This window comes from Gorilla gorilla, chromosome 7 (assembly GCF_029281585.2).
Source record: "Gorilla gorilla gorilla isolate KB3781 chromosome 7, NHGRI_mGorGor1-v2.1_pri, whole genome shotgun sequence".
Taxonomy (NCBI): domain Eukaryota; kingdom Metazoa; phylum Chordata; class Mammalia; order Primates; family Hominidae; genus Gorilla; species Gorilla gorilla.
This window is the reverse complement of record NC_073231.2, coordinates 138,351,999-138,372,928: the sequence shown is the minus strand read 5'-3', so window position 1 is coordinate 138,372,928 and position 20,930 is coordinate 138,351,999. Positions and strand designations below refer to the sequence as shown.

Genomic DNA, 20,930 nt, shown 5'->3' with positions numbered 1-20,930 from the left:
TCCCGGAACTGTTCTGTCCCTGGCTTGCACTTTTACACAGAGCACACGGCGTCTCCAAGCACCTAGATAGATCAGCTATGAGGGGTGCCAGTGGGACAAGGGCAAGGCCACTCCCTGGCCCTATGGAAACACAACCCCTGCCTTCAATGCTGGGTCTTACCTGCCAGGGACCCCTATGCCAACAAGAGAGGAGCCGGTTGTGTGGCAGGAGAAAGGGGGAGCGTCCAAGAGGAACTTCCTTCCAGTAAGGCTTCAGGCAGCCCAATCTGTGGTTGGCATTGACTGGATTGTGAATTTCCTCCCCAGCATAAACTTCAGTGATGCCCAAAATAGCCAACCTCAGATGTTTAGACATTCACCAGAGTTAATAACCCCATTGAGATGAAATTTACTCACCCAGTTGTATACCAAATAGAACAAACCCAAGCCAGCATCTATCTGTCTCATAGCCTGGAAATCTCCTTCTGTCTATCAAAGATGGGGCACATATTTGATGGGAGGATTATAGCTGAGTGAGACACTAGGATACAGTAAAAAGCCCTGGTGGACTGGGCTCTCACAAACCTGGGCCAGAACCTTGTGTAGCCACTTGCTAGCTACATGATCTTGGGAATGTTACCTACCACCATTGAGCCTCAGTTTTCTCTTCTTCAAAATGAAGTTTATAATAATATCAATCTCAGAAGGTTGATGTGAAGACTAAGTGCACATATAACTACTGGCATATAGTAAGCACTCAGTAACTATTAGCTCTCAAGAGGATAATGATAATGATGATGATGATGATGGTGGTGGTGATGGTGATGGTGGTGGTGGTGGTGATTGTGGTGATGACTACTACTCAGTTATTGTAAAGATAGTGAAGAAAAATGCATGATATATAAAGTAATTTCAACAGTGTGATGTAGGAACTGAATAAAGTTCTGAAACAGAACGACCCAATATGTACACTCAGTCTATAATAAACAAGAGACTAGAAAGCAGTAGGGAAATGATACTTTCTTTTTTCATTTTCAATAAATGGTGCTGAGTCAAGCACATATCTGAATGGGGAAAAATAAAACTTGACTCCTACTGATCCAAAACTCTACACCTAAAAGCTGGCACATAGATCTTAATGTGAGAGATCCGATGAGAAACCTCCTAAAACAGTGTCACCTTGCTTGCACCTTACCAAGTGGTTAATCCAATCCACCTGAGCAAGTCATTCATTGAGATACATTTTAATGGTGAACAAGATAACTATGTCTTAAAAGCATGAATAAGGGTGGCTGCTTCCTCTTTTATTTCACTCAAGCCATGAAGTAAAATTTCCTGCTCTTCTTATTCCCATATGGTAAGTCATCCTGAGCAAAATCTGGGGTGGTTCTGGGTCTGTGCAGCAGACCTAGAGTTGGGTCCACGCATCTGGGTAAGTGAACAGTTTCATCGTCTGTTCTTCACGCCCACTCGTATCCGTCAAGGAACTATCAATATCCATGCCCCAAAGTTTGTTCTTCACACCCACTTGTATCCCTCAAGGAACTATCAATATCCATGTCCCAAAGTTTGTTCTTCACGCCCACTTATATCCCTCAAGGAACCATCAATATCCATGCCCTGAAGTTTGTTCTTCACGCCCACTTCTATCCCTCAAGGAACTATCAATATCCATGTCCCAAAGTTTAGATTCAGGGCACAGTCCTTTCCCAGATGGGCCTGCTCTGGGAGACAGAGGATTTGCAGAGATAAATGGAGCCCTTTCTTACTTCCCACAGGACAGTGATCATTAGACATGTCTCCACTGGTCAGAACCCTGGCAGATCGAGGACAAGTATGGCACATTGAGGTGGCCCAAGTGCCTGTGACCCCCTCTGAGAGGGAAAAGTGACCAATGACCTGAGGGCCAGCTATGCACTAGGCATAGAGCCAGCAGTATTCAGACCTCACCTTTAACCTGTGAGAAATTCTAGGAGGTCTCAAAGTTCCCCTTTTACAGATAAACAAATTGGGCAGAGAAGTTCAGTCATTGATGTTGGACCACACACAGCAAATAGGCAGAGGAAGCAGGGTTTAAACTTGGCCCCCACACCTCCGCAGTGCACAGGCCTCAGCATGCCGTCAGCTAAAGAGGAGCTCAGCTGTCACAGCAGGTAGGAAGAGTCCCAGGTCCTTCCTGTACCTAAGGAAAGAAATTACACTTCTTAGAAGAGTGAGTGAGCAGGACTCACTTGGCCTGACATCACCAGTATCCCATCCCATCACAAGATTTTGCTAGGAGGACGAGAGAGGAGAGAGGCAGAGCTGGGGCTTACTGCTGTCTGCAGAGACACCTTTGTTTTTTCATTCAACCTGATGAAGGCCATTCCATGAGCTTTGGGGGTTAAATAAGCAAGAAGAGTAATTTTAATCTATTTACTTTTTAGGAAAGCATTATTTTAAAAAATACGATTTAAAATTTAAAATTTTCACCAACAGTAATTTAATTCAAAATAAGTCAGAAAGTTAAGCTCACCAGCACATCACTTTCATGACATATGTGGTTAAGTGAGGCTAATGTAATACTGTAAAACTCATAATAACTATTACTTACTGAACATCTACAATATACCTTTCATATTGTTCAAGCAAATATTGATACAGCACTTGTTATGTTCCAGGCTGAGAAAATAACAATAAACAAAAAGGACAAAGGTCTCTGTTCTTATGGAGTCTACATTCTTTTTTTTTTTTTTTTTTTTTTTGAGATGGAGTCTCGCTTTGTCACCAGGCTGGAGTGCAGTGGTGCAATCTTGGCTCATTGCAGCCTCTGCCTCCTGGATTCAAGTGATTCTCCTGCCTCAGCCTCCCGAGTAGCTGAGACTACAGGCATGCGCCACCACGCCCAGCTAATTTTTGTATTTTTAGTAGAGACAGGGTTTCACCATGTTGGCCAGGATGGTCTTGATCTCTTAACCTCATGATCTGCCTGCCTTGGCCTCCCAAAGTGCTGTGATTACAGGCATGAGCCACCGCGCCTGGCCATGGGGTCTACATTGTAATCAGGAGATAGGTAGTAAACAGATAAACAAGCCAACCGCATGATGTATGTGGTATAAAGAAACAACAAGTGAGAGAGGGACAGGGAGTCTCATGAGGGCTGCAGTGATAAATGTTGTGGTTAGGGAGGGCTTTTTATATAAGGAGGCATTTGAGCAGAGCCCTCGGTGAGTTGTCAGAGCCAGAATGGGCTTCTTGGGGAAGGGGATTCCAAGTAGCTTAAGGAATAAGAGCAAAGGCCCTGTGGTGGGCATGAGCCAAGCTCCTCGGAAGTGTGACCAGGTGGCCACGTGGCTGGAGATGGGAGGCAAGTTAATTAGGAAGATGTGGTCAGAAAGTTGGTGGAGCCAAATTGTATGGCCTGGCAGAGCATGGTCAGCACTTTGCTTTTATTCCCAGTGGAGGTCTATGGGAGAGAACATTGATGCACTAAAGGGTTGGGAGCAATGTGCAAGACTTTGTTTCCAAGGGTCCGCTCTAGCTGCTCTACCAGGGCAAGGGAAAAAGTCAGGGACCTGTTAGAAGTAGTGGCAGCAATCCAGACATGCTGCTGGCTTGGATTTTGGGGTGGCAGAGAAAGTTGGGAGAAGTGATTGGATTTTGGGTATGTTTTGAAGAGAGAGACATCAGGATTTGCAGATTTGTGACTTTTTGAGAGAGAGGAAGGAATCAAGGGTGACACTGAAGTGCTTGAGAAACTGCAAGGTGAATCAATGTTTGCAGAGATCTGGAATCATTGTCTGGGGCAGTAGGAGGTGGGGAGTTCAGTCTTGGGCATGCTAAGTTTTAGTTTCCAAGGAAAGATATTATGTAGGCAGACAGAGCCTGGTATTTAGGGCAGAGGATTGGGCAGAAGATACTCTTTCTAATATTTCAGCAACACTTAGAGGCAAGTGTTATTCACCTCATTGTACAGTGAGGGAAACTCAGCTGCAGAGGTGAAGTTCCACATTCAAGACCATCCAGCTAACAAGTCAGGATTTGAAGCTGGTTTAGAAATCATCTCTGAGTGCTAAATGCATTCCAATTCTATTGCAGAAGGTTTTAGATGCAAAAAGAAAATCCCCAAGTGAATCTCCCATTTAAAAAAAAAAATTGTAGTTCAGTTCAAACTTTCCTCTGTCTAAACTCAGATCTACAGCCAACTGGCTCCCACTCAGTTGAAAAAAAGTGTGTAAAATCCCATTTTTAGACAGCCTTTCGTTGGCTTAAAAAGCAGTCACGCTTCACAGTCCACCCAACAGAGAATTGCTTTTGGCAGAGACACCAGGAGATTATGTCATTCTCTATGGACAGGGAAAACCCCATGTGCCTTTGATTTCCCCTTCAAGATCTATCATATCTGAGCTTCTCAGAACTATTACTGTGATGTAAACTGGAACATTTTTGGAAAGAACATTTTTAAGGTATAGCAAGAATTTTAAATAGGTTTATGTCCTATGACCTCAAAGTTCTGAGTCTGATCATACAACCCCAAGAAATAATCAGAATCACATAAAAGTGTCTTCTGCTCAAAAATGTTCATCATATCAAGAGAAACTTCTTTCTTGTCTTTTTTTTTTTTTTTTTTTGAGACAGAGTCTTGCGCTGTTGCCCAGGCTCAAGTGCAGTGGCACAATCTTGGCTCACTGCTACCTTTGGCTCGCTGCAACCTCTGCCTCCTAAGTTCAAATGATTCTCCTACCTCAGCCTCCTGAGTAGCTGGGATTATAGGTGAACACTACCACATCTAGCTAATTTTTGTATTTTTAGTAGAGACAGGGTTTCACCATGTTGGGCAGGCTGGTCTCAAAGTCCTGGCCTCAAGTGACCTTCCCGCCTCTGCCTTCCAAAGTATTGAGATTACAGGCGTGAACCACCGTGCCCGGCCAGAAACTTATTTCTTAATGGGGATTCTGCTTGGCCACATTTCCTGGCCTATCCCTGTATTACTATAGAAAAAACAACCACTAAGGAGGATTCTGTGGTAGGGAAATTGCCAAGCAGAGAGGGGCCTGCTTGAACCCAAGATTCCCAAGACAGACATAAGATAGGTCCTGCATGGACTTGTTTACCTAAAAGCTGATCTCAGGGGTCAAGGAGAAGAGGTATAGATCCCACTTCTCAATGGGAGGAGTGTCAAAGGATTTGTGGTCATCTTTACCTCACTCCATCTTCTTATAATAAATTATTTCTTCATATGCAAAATGCAGCCATCCCTTCCCAAGACCCCCAAGATTCCATGCTATTGTAGTTCTAGCTTGAAATTCAGGATCTCATCATCTAAATTAGTTCTGGGTACAGATGAGATTCATTGGACTCATTGGGTTTGCTTTTTTTTTTTTTTTTTGTAACGGAGTTTTGCTCTTGCTGCTCAGGCTGGAGTACAATGGCGTGATCTCAGCTCACTACAACCTCCGCCTCCCAGGTTCAAGCGATTCTCCTGCCTCAGCCTCCTGAGTAGCCGGGATTACAGGCACACACCACCACGCCCGGCTAATTTTGTATTTTTAGTAGAGACGGGGTTTCTCCATGTTGGTCATGCTGGTCTCGAAATCCCGATCTCAGGTGATCTGCCTGGCTCGGCCTCCCAAAGTTCTGGGATAACAGGCGTGAGCCACTATGCCCAGCCGGGTTTGCTTTTTTAAATATGGTTCTTCTCAAACTGAAAACCCATGAGCAAATTAACTCCCTTCCAACCCCAAGCATACAATGCTGAGATAAGCATAAAATAACTTTAATAGACACTTCAATTCAAAAAGGGCTTTGGGGATGTCAACTGAGTAAACTGGTGGTTCCCCAAGATTTCCCTGGCTGGTTGGAACTCCTATGTCCCCAGCATTGTGTGGCCTGCAGAATCTCCATTCAGTTCACAGCTTCTCTGCCGTGCTCAGTAGGGGTCTCATTCTTTGCATGCACAGATTAGTATTTGTTCAAAGATTTAAGTGGACTGTATGCATATCTCTGGAGCTCTTTAGCTGTGTAGCTCCCTCCTATCTCTCTGACATGCTGACCCACAAACTCCAGCCTCTTCAGCACCTCCAAGCTCTGATCTCTGTCTCTTCAGCTCACCAGAACCACTCTGCTGTGTTTGGGCTTCATCTTCCTCTTCCATATTGTAGAAAGTTACCCTCGGTGGAAAAATGGAACAATCATAGGTCTCATCTCATATAATCCCTCTGTATCAGGGATTGTAGTCAAGCAACACCTATTATTCACTTTGCCTAGTTTTTAAAATACAGTGTAAGTAAATCAATAAAAAACAACCAAGCCCACAAGGAGACAAGCTGATATAAATGGAAAATAGAACACGTAATGGAAGTAGACTCATAGATGATGTGAATAATACAGTTATCAACTTCAGACTTTAAAATAAATGTACATTATATATTCTGGAAGATTAAAGAAAGGATTGGGAATTTTGGTAGTGCATTCAAAATATCAAAAAATTGAAATTTTAGAGCTGAAAAATGAAGTAACTGAAATTTAAAACTCAATGGATTACTTTAACAGCAGATTAAACCAAGCTGAGAGGAGAATTTTGGAGTTGAAAAATATCTAGAATGAGATGGGAACAGAGAAAATACAGGTAACTATAGAAGAGAGGGTAATGGAGCCCTATAAAGACAGAAGATCAAGAATAGGGCAGAAGCTATACTTAATGAGGTAGTGGTTGGAAATTTTCTAAATCTGACTAAAGACATCAAGCTAAAGATGCAGAAATCTCTACAAATCCTAAACGGAATAAATAAAAACAAAATTACATTTAAGCAGATCATATTAAAACTGCCAAAAACCAATGGGGAAAAAAATCCCTCTTACAAAAAGAGAGAAAGCAACAGAGAGGAAAGAGATTTACTCTGTTGGAGAAAGGGAATCAGGAAAGAATTTGACTTCATCTAGGAGGTGATATTTAAGTTAGGTCTTGAAAGATGAGTATGAATTTGCTTGGGAGAAAAGGAGTGAAAGGGCCTTCAAGGTGGACAGAATGACAGATGAAGGCTCAGAGAGTTGAAAGTTCAGGATACATGTTCCACATGAACATGAACAGAGAACAACTGATCCTAGAGAGACAGCTTGGGGACAGATTGTGAATGACCTTGAATGCCTTCCCAGGAGTTTGAACTTTCTCCAGAAGGTAGTGGATGAAGAATCTTTGACAGTTTTGAATCAGGGCATTTACTAACGAAGCCATGTCTTTTCCAAAGCAAGAGTCAGGCATTGGGGAAAAGAAAGTCAGGTCTCATATACAAAATTTACACAGAGAATGTGAAATTGTTCTCTATTCTGACCTCAAAAAAAACAGTATAGAGCTTGACATGTGAAGAGAGACATGAGCAATCATTTACTCAGTGCCTACTGTGTTGCCATATAAAAATAAAGATGAGTGTTTATGAATACACCAGGGTGTTGGCCTTCATCATAATCTCTATGATCTCATATTCATTCAATCTGTCTCTTCTGTCCTTGAAAGCAGTTTTTCTACCTGTATACCTTTCTCGTGGTCTTTGTTCTGAAGCAACCCACTTCCACTTTTTTGGCCTGGCTAACATGTACTCATCCTTCAAGTATCAGTTCAAATGTAAATGTTTCCATAAGTCTTTCCAGGCAAGTTCAGGATTTTTTTTTCCCATACACCTACATTATTTTGAAAATATTTCCAATATAGTAATATTTAATTTTATCAGAGTAACCCATGCACCAGCACTAGTAATGGGCTAACACTAGTGCCAGTAATTCTGCGCCAGCCAGGCTCGAGCACTCCTGGCTGGAATCATTCTTACCTATCTGTATCCCTAGCACCTAGCAGAAAAATCCAGGCTGTCAGAGCAGCCACGATCTCAAACATCATTGGTCATTCTGATGGGAGAAAAAGAAAGTGATGCAAATTTCACTCTGGCTCTTAAAGCTGTAGCCCAGAAATGACATACGTGTTCTGTTTTCTTGGCCAAAGCAAGTCTCATGGCTGTGCCTAAATTCACAGGGACGGGAAGGTATAACATTATTATGTGTCAAGAGAACTGGGACTGTTGGATGAACAATACCAATGACTGGCATAACACACAAGCCTTGAAACAAACTAAGGGGATAATGTCATAAACTGTGAGGATTAAATAATGTATGTGTAAAATGCTTTGAAAACTGAAATGTTACACCGTATTATTTCTAAGTTATCATAGAATTATAATGTTATGGATGTTCAGATAAGAAAAATGCTAAATTCAACATGAGAGATTGGAGGAAGACTTTATGAAGTCAATGGCAATTCTACAATGAGTAGAAGTTGGACATGTGGAAATGAGGGAGCAGGCGTTCCAGGTGGAGGGAACTGCAAAGAACTGGATACTGTACAGTAAAGGACACATTTGAGGAATGGCACGTCTAGCATACCTTGAGAAGAAGGCATCTGCCACAAATATAATCCCCACAGAGAGGAGCTTCCAATGACCAACTGGAAAAGAAAATGCCAGCTGTTCCATTTTTAGAAGCAAAGGTGCCCCATATGTAATAACTCAGATGCCATGGATACACAGAAGGAGCCTGACCCCAAGACCACAGTTGCATTAGCAATCCAATGCACCATCATCTTCTCAAAAGCTCATTATGCAGTCTGGCATATGAGATGTTTCTGCTACTCATGCCTACCCAGACAAAGCTACAGAGATGAGATCATCATCATCTTTTTAAAAATTACCATTTAAATAGCAGAAATGCTTAGCCTCATGCTGTCAGGAAAGCTGTCACCATGGAAAAGAAAAATAGAAAGTCCCCAAAATTAGTGTTGAATCTCTTCCAAAAACTGTCAATATTTTTGGAAGCCCCTAGAGAACAAATGCTTTCTTCAGCCTGGCAAGATCTGCAGTGTTGAAAAGAGATTGAGTCTAGGCTGATTGACGGTGGCCAGTCAGTGCCATATTCAGCGGGTGACATTGAAGACAGGCAATCAGTTACTTGGAATGAAGAATAAATTGCATCATGTATGAGCTGATGAGAATACACACAAAAAAACCTTCCGGAAAACTTAGAGTGGAATATATATTCCAGACCCGTGTTTTTATATTGGTAATTTACTGGCTTTTACTGGCTTTTGCACTGACCCGACACATGAAGCAGAATCTTAAAATGTGCCCCCCACAAATCATGTATTTATGGGTGTCTCCATAGGTGTATCAGTCTTGGTGGTTATGGTATCAATCAGAGTGAAGGCACTCTCAAATTAAGAAAATGCAAGGAGGGTTTAATAAGAGGGACTACTTGCTAAGACAAACAACAAGGAGTAGTAAGGGAGACTAGTAAGGGTGAGATTATTCCCATCCAACCCAATCACTAGCTGCCCTAGGAAAAGCTTCAACCTGAGTGAAGCAGCAGAGTCAAACCCTGAAGGAGCACACTACTAGAGGCTGTAGTGTATGCTGACCACACTTACTGCAGCTGGCAGAAAGTTCTTCCTAGGAAGAGGATCTGGGAAGCACACTTACATATATGCCACAGCCCACCCCTTGCTCTGCTCGGATCTTCTTCTCCAAATATGTTGGAAGATTCTGCTTTCCATGATTCTGGTGGGCTTCTCTTCCTAAGGGAAACTTAGAAGAGGGAAGTTAGTGTGAAAAACTTCTCATGTTCAGCTACCACTTTGGTGATCATTCATTCTTGATTTCTTCTGCTCATATAATCTAAGTATTACCCATGTTCCCTCTATGTGCTTTGCCTCAAAGGATGCCATATTCTATGAACCATCTCCATAATCCTCTGTTTGTCGGGCCCTCTTGCCTGACAGTTGTGGTAGCTGCAACTTCCAGGTTCTGGCAGTTCAGTGCTGCCACCTGACTTTCATTGCTTCTATCATCCCCATTGCTATCTGCAAGCCAAACTCTTTAAGAGCCTCTTCTACATCATCCCTGGCCTACCAAGGAGATTCACCAGTTTTTGTGATGCTGGTGACTTCTCGACAGAGTATTCCTTATGTTTTTGGTAAAAGGGTTGTCCTCTGACCCTTCCCATGAGTCATCTGATGGGTCTTCCTCAATATGAACATGGTAAGTCAATTCTGGCATGTTCACTTCCATGAGACTTTTCATTCCTTCCTCCATCATCTACCCTAGGAATGCTAGCATTTCAACTTTGCTCAGCATAAGGCTTTGTTTTATCCACACTTCCAGGATTACAAATTCACACCATCTCCTGGAGACCTTGGCAAGATGGTAAAATCTGTATTTCAGAGGAATACGTCTGAGTCAATAAACTCTACCTTTCTCCCTGCTTGACCAAGCATCTTTAGAGTCCTTTCTCCTGTATAATCCCCAAACTTAATAGGGCAATGAGAGCTAAGTTTATATTATGTCTTTTTGTCATAAATAAATCATTTGTACCTCATTCAGTTCCCCTAGTTTATTATAGTTAGCCTATTAAAAACACTATAGATATTATTGCTGCTACTAAAATAAATACAATATGGATGAGGCAATGTTTTTGTGAACCTTGGAGATTTCTCTCTTCTAAGAGGCAAAGAAGGTCCAACGGACCCTTATCTAAAGGCATGATCACAGCAGGGTGATTCAATGAAGTACCCACAGGACTGAGAAAGAGATAGGGATTGAACCAGGAGAAACTGGGGAAAGGTAGCTCCATGGAGGAGGTGGCCAGTCCCATCAGATAGCCATGTAGATGAGAACTGGACAAGGCTCCAGACGTAATAAGTAGGAGGTTGGTGGATCTGAGCAAGAGCAGGCAGAAGAGCCAGGACAGTAGGAGCAGCCTGAGGCCTTTCTATTTGTTAACCTCTGCCTTTTTCCTGCTGGTTCTATGGAACCAAGGCACATAGAGGATTAAGTGCAAACCAGTTCAAAGAAGATTGAGTACAACTGGGTGACCCGTATGGAAGCAATTGATCTCCTTCTCTGAATTATCATTTTCCATTTTTGTACCTTTCTAAATGTGAGGTGACTGATATTCGTGTGCAGGTCTTAATCTCTGTCCTTCCTTAAATTGTAAATTTTACGAAAGTAAAATCTTTTATTTACTCGTGCATTACCTTAAGGGCCCAGCACAGTCTCTTACATATTAGGTGTTCAGTAAACACTTGTGCGATGAATAAATGAAGTGGAGTAGATAAGTGAATGAGAGGTCAATGATGACCCTGTATATGGCAGGCTTTTTATTAAATATAACTTACTGAATATATACATTACATCAATGTAAACATTTATGGGGTGAAGAGGAAATTAGATATTAAATATTAAGGAGAATTATCTTTGAAAAGGATTTTTAAAGGTGTTTTGGAAAAGAAAGCGTAGAAAATGGAAACTTTTTCCACCTGCTATTTCTCATTTATCTATTAATTACCCCAAATTTCTATTTAAATGTTGTTAATGTGTCTACTAAAATTATCTGTTGATTGACATAATAAGGTAACATCTCAGATCTCACGCTTCAAAACCAGCAAGCTAGCTTCTTCCACAGTTAACAACTAATTTCAGAGGTGAGACTAAGTATCCAGGTCTGTGAATATTTGGGACTTTAAAAATTATCCCAGATTCTCAGGCAGCACCCACACTGTAGTTTATGTGGAATACACATAATGGTGCAGGCTTGGGTGGAACATCTTGTTTCCATGTTTTGTGTCTTGGTCTGCACAAGCCCTGATGAAATATGAATTTACCAATGAGACTTTCAGTTGCAGGGGTTAAATACTTGGCTCAAGGTCATTAACTCTTAGAGCTAGAGTCTGAACCTAGTTCTTTCTGATTGCAGAGTGTGTTCCTAACCCTGCCATGACAAGGGTGGGGTGGGAAACTCCGAAGGCACGTTTCCTTAGAGTAGCCCTTCCACTGCTACGGCAAATATCTATGAAATGCTATGGTGTGTAAAGCACTATTTTAGCACCAGGACACACCAAAGATTGCAAGAGAAAGAAATATTATCTGTCTGTCCTCAGGGAGCTTTAAGTGTGGCAAGGTGGAGAGTAGAGACAGATAATAAAGAATATAAGTAATAGGCCAGGTGTGGTGGCTCATGGCTTACACCTGTAATCCCAGCACTTTGGAAAGCCGAGGTGGGCAGATTACTTGACGTCAGGAGTTTGCGACAAGCCTGGCCAAGTTGGTGAATCCCTGTCTCTACTAAAAATACAAAAATTAGCTGGGCGTGGTGGTGTATGCCTGTAATCCCAGCTACTCAGGAGGCTGAGACAGGAGAATCGCTTGAACCCCGGAGGCGGAGGTTGCAGTGAGCTGAGATTGCACCACTGCATTCCAAACTGGGCAACAGAGTGAGACTCTGTCTTAAAAAAAAAAAAAAAAGAATGTAAGACGTAAGTAAACTACGGTATAAATGGAAATGATATAAATGGATATAAATGAAAGCAGAGAAGCAGAAGGTAACAGGAAATTTGCATCTAGATAGGGTTCCCTTAGTGAGAAGGCCTCACTAAGAAGATGAGACTGGTAATGACCTGGACGAAGATGTCTGATTAAAAAAAAAAAAAAAAAAGCATGCCAGGTAGAGAGAACGGTGGTGCAGAAACCCTGGGCCAGGAATGCTTGGTATGAAGCATGCTTGGTATGAATGCATGTATGAAGCGTGGCTGGAAGGTCAGGGTAACAGGAGCCAGGTGAGCATGAGGAGGTAAGAAGTGAGGTCAGGAAGCGGGGGAGTGGGGAGGAGCACTAGGTTGTGTAGGAGCATAGAGGTCTTCATGAAGATCTGGCTTCTACTCTGAGTTCAGTGGGAGACCCATGGAGGGTTAGGCAGAGAAGGGACATGATTTGGCTTACGTTTTATCAGTATCCCTCTGGCTGCTCTGTTGGGAGTAGACTTGCAGGGAGCAGGAGTGGAAGCAGGGAGGCCAGGGAAGAGTGACTACTGTAATCCAGGTGAGAGACGGCCACGTCTTGGACGAGGGGAATAGCAATGGAGGTGTAGGAAGATGTCAGTTATGATTTACTGATAGATCAAATATGGGGTTTGAGAGAGAGGAGCCAAGAATGAGTTCAACAATTTTGACCTATGGATATAGGAAATAGAACTGCTATTTATTGCAAGGGAGAGACTGTGGGGGGAGTTTGAGTTCAGTTTCAGATATATTAGGTGTGAGATGGGCATTAGTGGAAACGTGACACAGGCAGTTAAATATATGAGTCTGGAGTTTATCGGAGCATTAAGGACTGGAGATACGAACTTGGAATCATCCACACATAAATTGTAATTAAAGAAATAAGATGGACCAAGTCACCAAAGAGGACTTGGAAGGAGAATGGGTTAGACAGGGTAGACAGGAAGGAGAATGGGTTGCGCCATTCTGACTTTTAGAGGAGCTGCGAAATGGACTATGTGCACTGGTATAAGAGTTTGAAATTGTGCACAGATGAAATAGGAGTGAAAAGGAGTTGGAAAGAAGAACAATCCTAGACAGTTGCCAGGAAAATTTTCTAGTAATTTACCCCTTTAGTCATTATTTCATCATTCAATAAATATTTATTAAAGATCCATTCCAGGCCAGGCACTCCAGGATACAAGGGTAGATATAACGAGGTAGCCCCCCACACAGGACCCTTACATTCTGCTTGGATTCAGCTCAGTAAACAGATAAGTGCATTGGTATTGTATGCAGTGCATATATAGTTGATACTAGAAAAAGACAGGTTAGAACTGTGTGGGTCCCTATTTGTACAGAGTTTCTTCCACCTCTGCCATCTCTAGTTGATACTAGAACAAGACAGGTTAGAACTGTGTGGGTCCCTATTTATACAGAGTTTCTTCCACCTCTGCCATCTCCCTGAGACAGAGAGACCAATCCTTCCTCTTTCTCATCCTCCTCAGCCTACTCAATGTGAAGATGACAAGGAGGAAGACCTGTATGATGATCCACTTCCACTTAACAAATAGTAAGTATATTTTTCTTCCTCATGATTTTCTTAATAACATTTTCTTTCTTTAGCTTTCTTTATTGTAAGAATACAGCATATAATACATATAAGATACAAAATGTATGTTAATTGATTTTATATTATCAGTAATGCTCCAGGCAACAGAAGGCCATCAGTAATTAATTGTGGGGGAGTCCAAAGCTATATGTGAATTTTTTATTGTGGGGTGGGGTGGGGGGTTGGCACCCCTACCCCCTGTATTGTTTAAGGGTCAAATATAGGCTAGAAAACAGAAACAGCTGTAACTATTACAAGAGAATTCAGGTTAGTTACACCAGTGATGAAAGGAATGAGAGGCCCAACAGGGGATTATCACCAGCAGAAAGCACCCAGCACTCCCCAGATAGAGGGAGAGAAAAGGAGGGTATGTTATGGAAACTAAGAGCTAGTGTCACACACGGAAAGCTGGAATTAGACAGGGCCATCATGAGGAGAGAGACACAGGATTGTTGGAGAAGCTGCCTGAGGCGGGAGTGGAAGGAAATAAGAGGGAAGAGAGAAATGCCTCGGTTTCTTCCTTCCTCTCACCCTCCGGGCTTCCAGCTGACAAACAGCCTGCAGGGGTCAGCCCTCCTGCCACTTAGAGACTAGCAGAGGAAGAAATGGGAGTGGGTCTGGGAACAAAGAGGCCTGGGACCATTGAAAAACAATCTGGCAGTTGCTCTAAAGGTTAACCATAGCCTTATCATACAACCCAGAATTTCTACTCCTATGTATATATTCAAGAAAATTGAAAACATATGTCCACACAAAAAGTTGTACATGAATGTCCAAATAACATTATGCATAATAGCAAAAAGTGGAAGCAAATCAAATGTCCAACCAACTGATGATAATAAATAAAAGATGGTATTTCCATGCAACGGTTATTCAACAATAAAAAAAGAATGAGGTACTGATACCTGTTACAACATGGGCCAACCTTGGAACCATTACGTTAAGTGAAATAAGTCAGTCACCAAAGACCACATATATTGTATGATTTCATTTATATAAAATGTCCACAATAGACAAATCTATAAAGACAGAAGGTCGATTAGTGGTTACTTAGAGTTGACAGTGGGGAGGCGAGTGATTGCTAATGGGTGTGGAATTTTTTGGGGGGGAATAATGAAAATGCTTTAAAATTGATCATGGTAATGGTTGCACAACCCTGAATATGCTAAAAACTATTGAATTGTGCATTTTAAACAAGTGACTTGTAATGGTATGTGAATGATATCTCAATAAAGCTGTTATTTTTTAAAAGGGGTGGGGGAAGCTGGCTCTCACACCTGCAGAGATGCCCCCAGAACAGGGACCTCTTAGAGAAAGAACAGCTATGGAGGGTCCACACCTGGGGGAGGGCAGAACTAGGGACAACCCAGGCTATGTCAAGAATCCACATGTAGAACCATAATGCTATATTGCCTCCCAGGAGGTGGCATTTGCTGGTAAATAGGAGTAACCAGGTAAAGGCTGGGGGAAGCATACCTGTTCACAGCCATGTATGAAGGCCCAGCATTAGATCTGGAGAAATAATGGAAGTTCAGAAGCCTGGAGCAGAGAGCTCATGGTAAAATAATGAGCATAAAATGAGCCTGCAGAAGAAATCAGGCCAGTGCTGGCCACGGTAAGAAGTTGAACTTGTATAACACATGGTGCTGTTAGTACAGGTCAAAAAAAAGACGGGGATGGAATTAGAAATCCACAGGTCTACCAGCTCAAGCCCAGTGAAGGAAACTAAAGGGGGGGCGGGGGGGAGGGCGGAAAGAACTTGAACAGCAGGGAAGGACTGTTAACGAGTTTTCTCAAAGGTAGGGTAAGCTGATGATACAGAGCAGGGGCACCTCTTAGTGGCCTGCGTGGTCCCCCAGGCATGGAGAAAAAAGAAAATCTTGAGTTCCTTCAGGGGAAATTTCAGGCACCCAGCTAGCCTTGAGAAGTAAATTAGCAACCTAATAAGCAGGAAGTAATAGTAGCTTACAACAATAGCTAAAGATATTAGAGCCACAAAATGCTTGGTTTCCTATAGAAACTGAAGATAAAATCTTAACATATGTCCCTGAGTTACTTTTCAGAAACCCAGACCCCTACTAAATGGAAAATATCATCCACTGGCATGTAGACCTCAGATACGGGGAAATGGAGAATTGAACGTTGACTAAATTTTTTGTTGTAAATTTCAGTCTTTGTTCTAAATATCTTCCTGGGGGCGTGGAGGAAGTCATACCCAAAGGAATGGGTGAAAGAGACATTCCTTTCTGCTGATGCTAAGTTTTTAGACAAAGTTTAACTAAACACAAATCAAATTCTTTTAATCCACCCGTAACCTGTGGGCCCCGTCCCCTTTGAGACGTCCCACCTTTTTAGGTAAAAGTAATGGATAGCCTCCATGTATTAATTTACGACTTTGCCTCCCTGCCTTTAAAAACCCTGGCTGGGCGTGGTGGCTCACGCCTGTAATCCAGCACTTTGGGAGGCCAAGGCAGGTGGATCACCTGAGGTCAGGAGTTTGAGACCAGCCCGGCTAATATGGTGGAACCCCATCTCTACTAAAAATACAAAAATTGGCTGGGTGTGGTGGCGTGCACATGTAATTCCAGCTACTTGGAAGGCTGAGGTAGGAGAATCACTTGAACCCGGGAGGCGGAGGTTGCAGGGAGCTGAAATCATGCCACTGCACTCCAGCCTGGGCAATAGAGTGAGACTCCAACTAAAATAAAATTTAAAAAATAATAAAAAAAAAACGTTACATGTAAGCCATTGGGTAGTTTGGGTCTTAAGCATGAACTCCCTGATTCTCCTTGCTTTGGCACCCTGCAATAAATGCCTCACTTTCTCTTGCTGCAAATCCCAGTGCCAGCATTTGGCTCTGCTGTACTGGTTGGATGGATGCATGTCCAGTTTGGTGATACTGGGAGGATAGGACCAGCACAGGCAGGCAATTTACATTCTCTCACATCAGTTTTCAGCTGACATTCAAGGTGGTTTTGGCCAAACTTATGGAAGCAGAATGTATGTTCTGTTTAAGCATTTTCTGTGTAGTCAGCATGCTCATAAGTAAGGCTAAAGCCTCCTCCTCTTATTCTCAGAATGAACTTCCTAACTTCTTCTCTGACCATGGCTCTTTTGCCTCACCAGTGGCCTACTTTGCATGTCTCCCAGGCATGCAGTCTTATTAGGTACATTTTGGCCAACTCTCTACATGATAGATCAAGCCTTAGGTATGTTTTAAGAAGCAAAACACTGAAGTTATTAGAAGTTGTTCTTGAAATTAATGCATCTTTGAGGGTTTCCTTTCCTTTAAATGCAAATATCTCTAGGAGAATAAATACTGCAAAGATAAATAAACGGAGCCTCTGTCATCACAGAGATAATAGGGTGGTTGGGGAGGCAAATAAGTAAATTATCATTCCAGGGAAATGAATAAATTTTATGTAGGTGCTTAGAAATCTAATGAGACTTGAGCATAAACTCTGTGCACCTCCTTCTGACCATGAAACACACACACAAACACACACACCCCACAAGTAGCTGTCTTCTGGTCCTTTCTGAGCCCATATTGAGAGGCTGATTTCTCTCTCTCTGTCTTTCTCTCTCTCTCCCTAGGGGTCCTCTATGTGATTCTGTCCTCCCCTACTCCACATGCCCCTTGTCTCTCTAAGGCAGGCATGACCACCCCCTTTCACACGCACATACGTAATGCCACCCCTAGTACTTAATTCTTGCTTAGCCAGATATACTTCCCTGCACCAGAAAGGAGTGTTTTGTAGTGTTTCCAGGAGACAATAAAGGGAGACACCTGTCCACCCTCTCCATCGGTGTGTGATTTTACTGACAACAGCATTGTCCTTTGGGACATACCCTGTGCTTCCTGCCATGTCCTAGGACAGGGTCAGGCGACTGGGGGTTGCATTGTGACTTTGCTACCACTTGGCTATGAGACCTTGGGGAAGTCATTTGGCCTCTCTGTACTCCAAGTGTTTTATCTAAGTTGGAGATAACAGTACCTGCCTTGTGGGTCTTTGGCAAAAGAAATAATAGACAGAAAAGTGCTTTGGAAATACCTGGGCACTGATTCTTATTGGCCACTTATCACTGGGTGAGCCTGGCAGGCAGCTCTGGGTGTCAGTGTTCTCCTGTGTCTAATGAAGGAAACGACATCTGGTCTGTACAGAGACTCAAGGACAATGTGGCAGACACAGGACAGACATCAGCAAGGCAAGTGGCTAGAGCGTAGGGGGCAAAAATGTAGATTCCTGAGGTAGATTGCCAGGGATACATGGACCAAGGGGGCCACTAGGAAATTACCTAATCTTCCTACACTTCAGCTTCTTCTCCACCCCTTGGAAGCTCTGCTTCTTCATCTGCACCACAGAGAATGATGACACCACCTTCTAGATTTGCTATGAGGAAGAAAGGAAAGATCTCCTGTAAATAATAGGATTGTGCCTGGCAAATAGGGAGCACTTTGTAAATGTCGGCTATGACTAGTTTTGCTTCTGATTATCTCAATGACCCTGGACTATATTATACTCAATTTACTGATGTGTAAGCTGAGGCTAAGGAGGTCAACTGATTTATCTATGGTCACTGAGTTAGCTAGCAGGAGCTTAGAATTAAACCCTGGTGTTATAAGATGCAAGCTCAAGCTCTGCCTACCCTGTCAGGCCACCCTGTAAGAGGATGTGAGGATGAAATGTCAAAGATGGGTCTGCACAGCTTGGTGCCTCATTCTTGGAGGAGCTCACTTCTTGAAAACAGGATCCCAATCCTACCACCCAAATAAAGGGTTTTCATAATAACCCCATATAACACTCTCCTCTATCCTGGGGCAAATGACCATAGAACATAGAATCTGCATAACTTCAAAGTGATGAAAGTGATCATTTGGTCTGTAGCATCCTCCTAGAGAAAACAATCACATACAGTCACCAGAGATCCAGTTCGTCGTGGTGCTAGAGGAAGGTTGGAAGTGGGGACAAGTGTGGCTCTCTGTCCACTAGCTTAAGAGGGATGGAGTGCTTTTTAGTGCCCAGCTCCATATGCCAGAAAAGGGGATTGTTGTTAAACCATTGAAGCCTGTATTTTCCACTTAACTTCCCTATCGTGAGACATTTCTTCAAGTGTCCTCATCCTGCCCCAAAGACAATGCCTTGGTCTCACACATTCACAGAGGTGCAGAGCTCCATTGTGGGGGGCTGGAGCTTCTTTGTCTTTTTTTTTCTTTCTTATATTTTAGAACTAGGTTTATGACTTGAAAGTGTGACATTTTCTACTTCTGTTTTAAGAGTGACGTTTTTATAGGCAACTGAGTGTAATATCTCTGTGGAACCTGCCATCTCAGTGATCCTGGTATTTCCAGGGAAGCCAGGGCGATCCCCACAGAGCTTCTTTCACAAGCCACACTGAGTTGAGGACTCTGCATGAAAACACCATGGACATGTCTGAATTCTGGAGCTGATGCTTTTAGTGGAGGACGTGGGGATGGCAAAGAAGTCCAAATGCCTCTGTGTGAGAGAGGGAGAGAGAAAGAGAGAGAGAGAGAGAGAGAGAGAATGAGAATCTGAAGGAGAACATGACTCCTGGAGACTATTCAGAAACAAACTGGGGACAGAGGTGCCTGCCTGGGGGTTCGGTCACACGAGTTACCTGATTTTGCACAAATTATCTAGCTTCTCTGGGCCTGTAACACAGCCTAGTTATGAGCTCAGGTCTCCAAATCCTTTCAGATCTAGATTTGTTGAATAGAGCATAAGCTAAGATGCTCTGAGAAAGAGATAAGCAAACTCAGAAACTTTTTTTTAAAGTTAATTTCTCCCTTTCTTACACGCAAAATGCACTGAGGAAGGTGGATAGCAGGGGATGAACAGGCAGAGGAGGATGCTCCGCCAGGATGGGGAGGAAACCAAACCCTTCTGTTTGGATCCTCCAGCATTCTCCAGGTTGTTGCTTTTGTCCCCCTGGTCGAAGCTGACTCACCTACACCAGTTGCATGTTGCAGCCTATGGGACAGAAGCAAAAAAAGGTAATGAAGGCAACGAGCTTCCATCTTAAAGACTTGACCTGAAACTTATGCAGATTTCTTGTGCTTCTATCCCCTTGGCCAGACCAAGGCTTATGGACACATTTAGATTCATGGGAGGATTGAAAATATAACCTCTAGCTGGTTAGCCATGGGTCCAATAAACTCAGGGGAGATGCTAAAAGGAGGCGGAAGACAATAAGTGTCAGAAGATTAGCGGCAGGATCTCCTCCCACAAGATTGATTTGATACCCACCCCCATCACAATCACGTGGTCCATGGAAATCAGAAACCCATGCAACAGTTTGAATAGTTTAAATTCCCTTGTTACTGTGATCACTGGGCTTCTTACTCTGTCTTGTTCTATACCATGCTATGTTGATCCTGGGGTGAAACTCAACCACCTACAAACCCCTCACTCAAAGCTTTAGGGAGTTACAAAGAGGGAGGAAGCATCACTTACCGCATTGCATGGCACCTTAAAACCACGTATCAGCCCTGGGCTAATACACCTGTGTGGTGGCTCATGCCTGTAACCCCAACACTGAGAGGGAGTGTAGGAGGATAGCTTGAGTCCAGCAGTTCGGGACCAGCCTGAGCAACATAGGGAGACCCCATCTCTAAAATAATAAATAAATAATTAAAGTAGCTGGGCATAGTGGTGTACATCTGTGTTCCAGCTACTCAGGGTGCCACTGCAGGAGGATCGCTTGAGCCATGGAGGTCGAGGCTTCGGTGAGTTGTGATCACACCACTGCATACCAGCCTGGGCGACAGAGCGAGACTCTGTCTCAAAACAAAACAACAAAACCAACTAACCAACCAAACAAAATGTATTAGGTGTGAAAAGTCTAGCAAAGAACCCGTAGACACAGACCATCATAAATGTACCTGAAACTATCAAAGTTGGCCTTATTAACTTGCTGCAGCAAGGGAAACCACAGACCAGAGAAACCTGGGGGCACCTCTTTAGGCTGGAGTGGGAAGTTCTTTTTCTTAGG

The 20,930-nt window shown here is 42.9% G+C and overlaps 1 long non-coding RNA gene across 2 annotated transcripts; it reads right to left on the bottom strand.

Moving 5' to 3' along the window:
* Nucleotides 1–1,217: 1,217 nt before the first annotated feature.
* Nucleotides 1,218–15,748, bottom strand: LOC129524247 (uncharacterized). Of its 2 annotated transcripts, none has more exons than XR_008668002.2 (3): nucleotides 15,396–15,748; nucleotides 9,477–9,581; nucleotides 1,218–2,161 (listed from the first exon to the last, which is right to left on the bottom strand). It is a non-coding gene; the product is annotated as an uncharacterized lncRNA (long non-coding RNA). The 2 variants fall into 2 exon arrangements; XR_008668003.2 differs by lacking the exon at nucleotides 1,218–2,161 and adding an exon at nucleotides 5,837–6,128.
* Nucleotides 15,749–20,930: the final 5,182 nt, after the last annotated feature.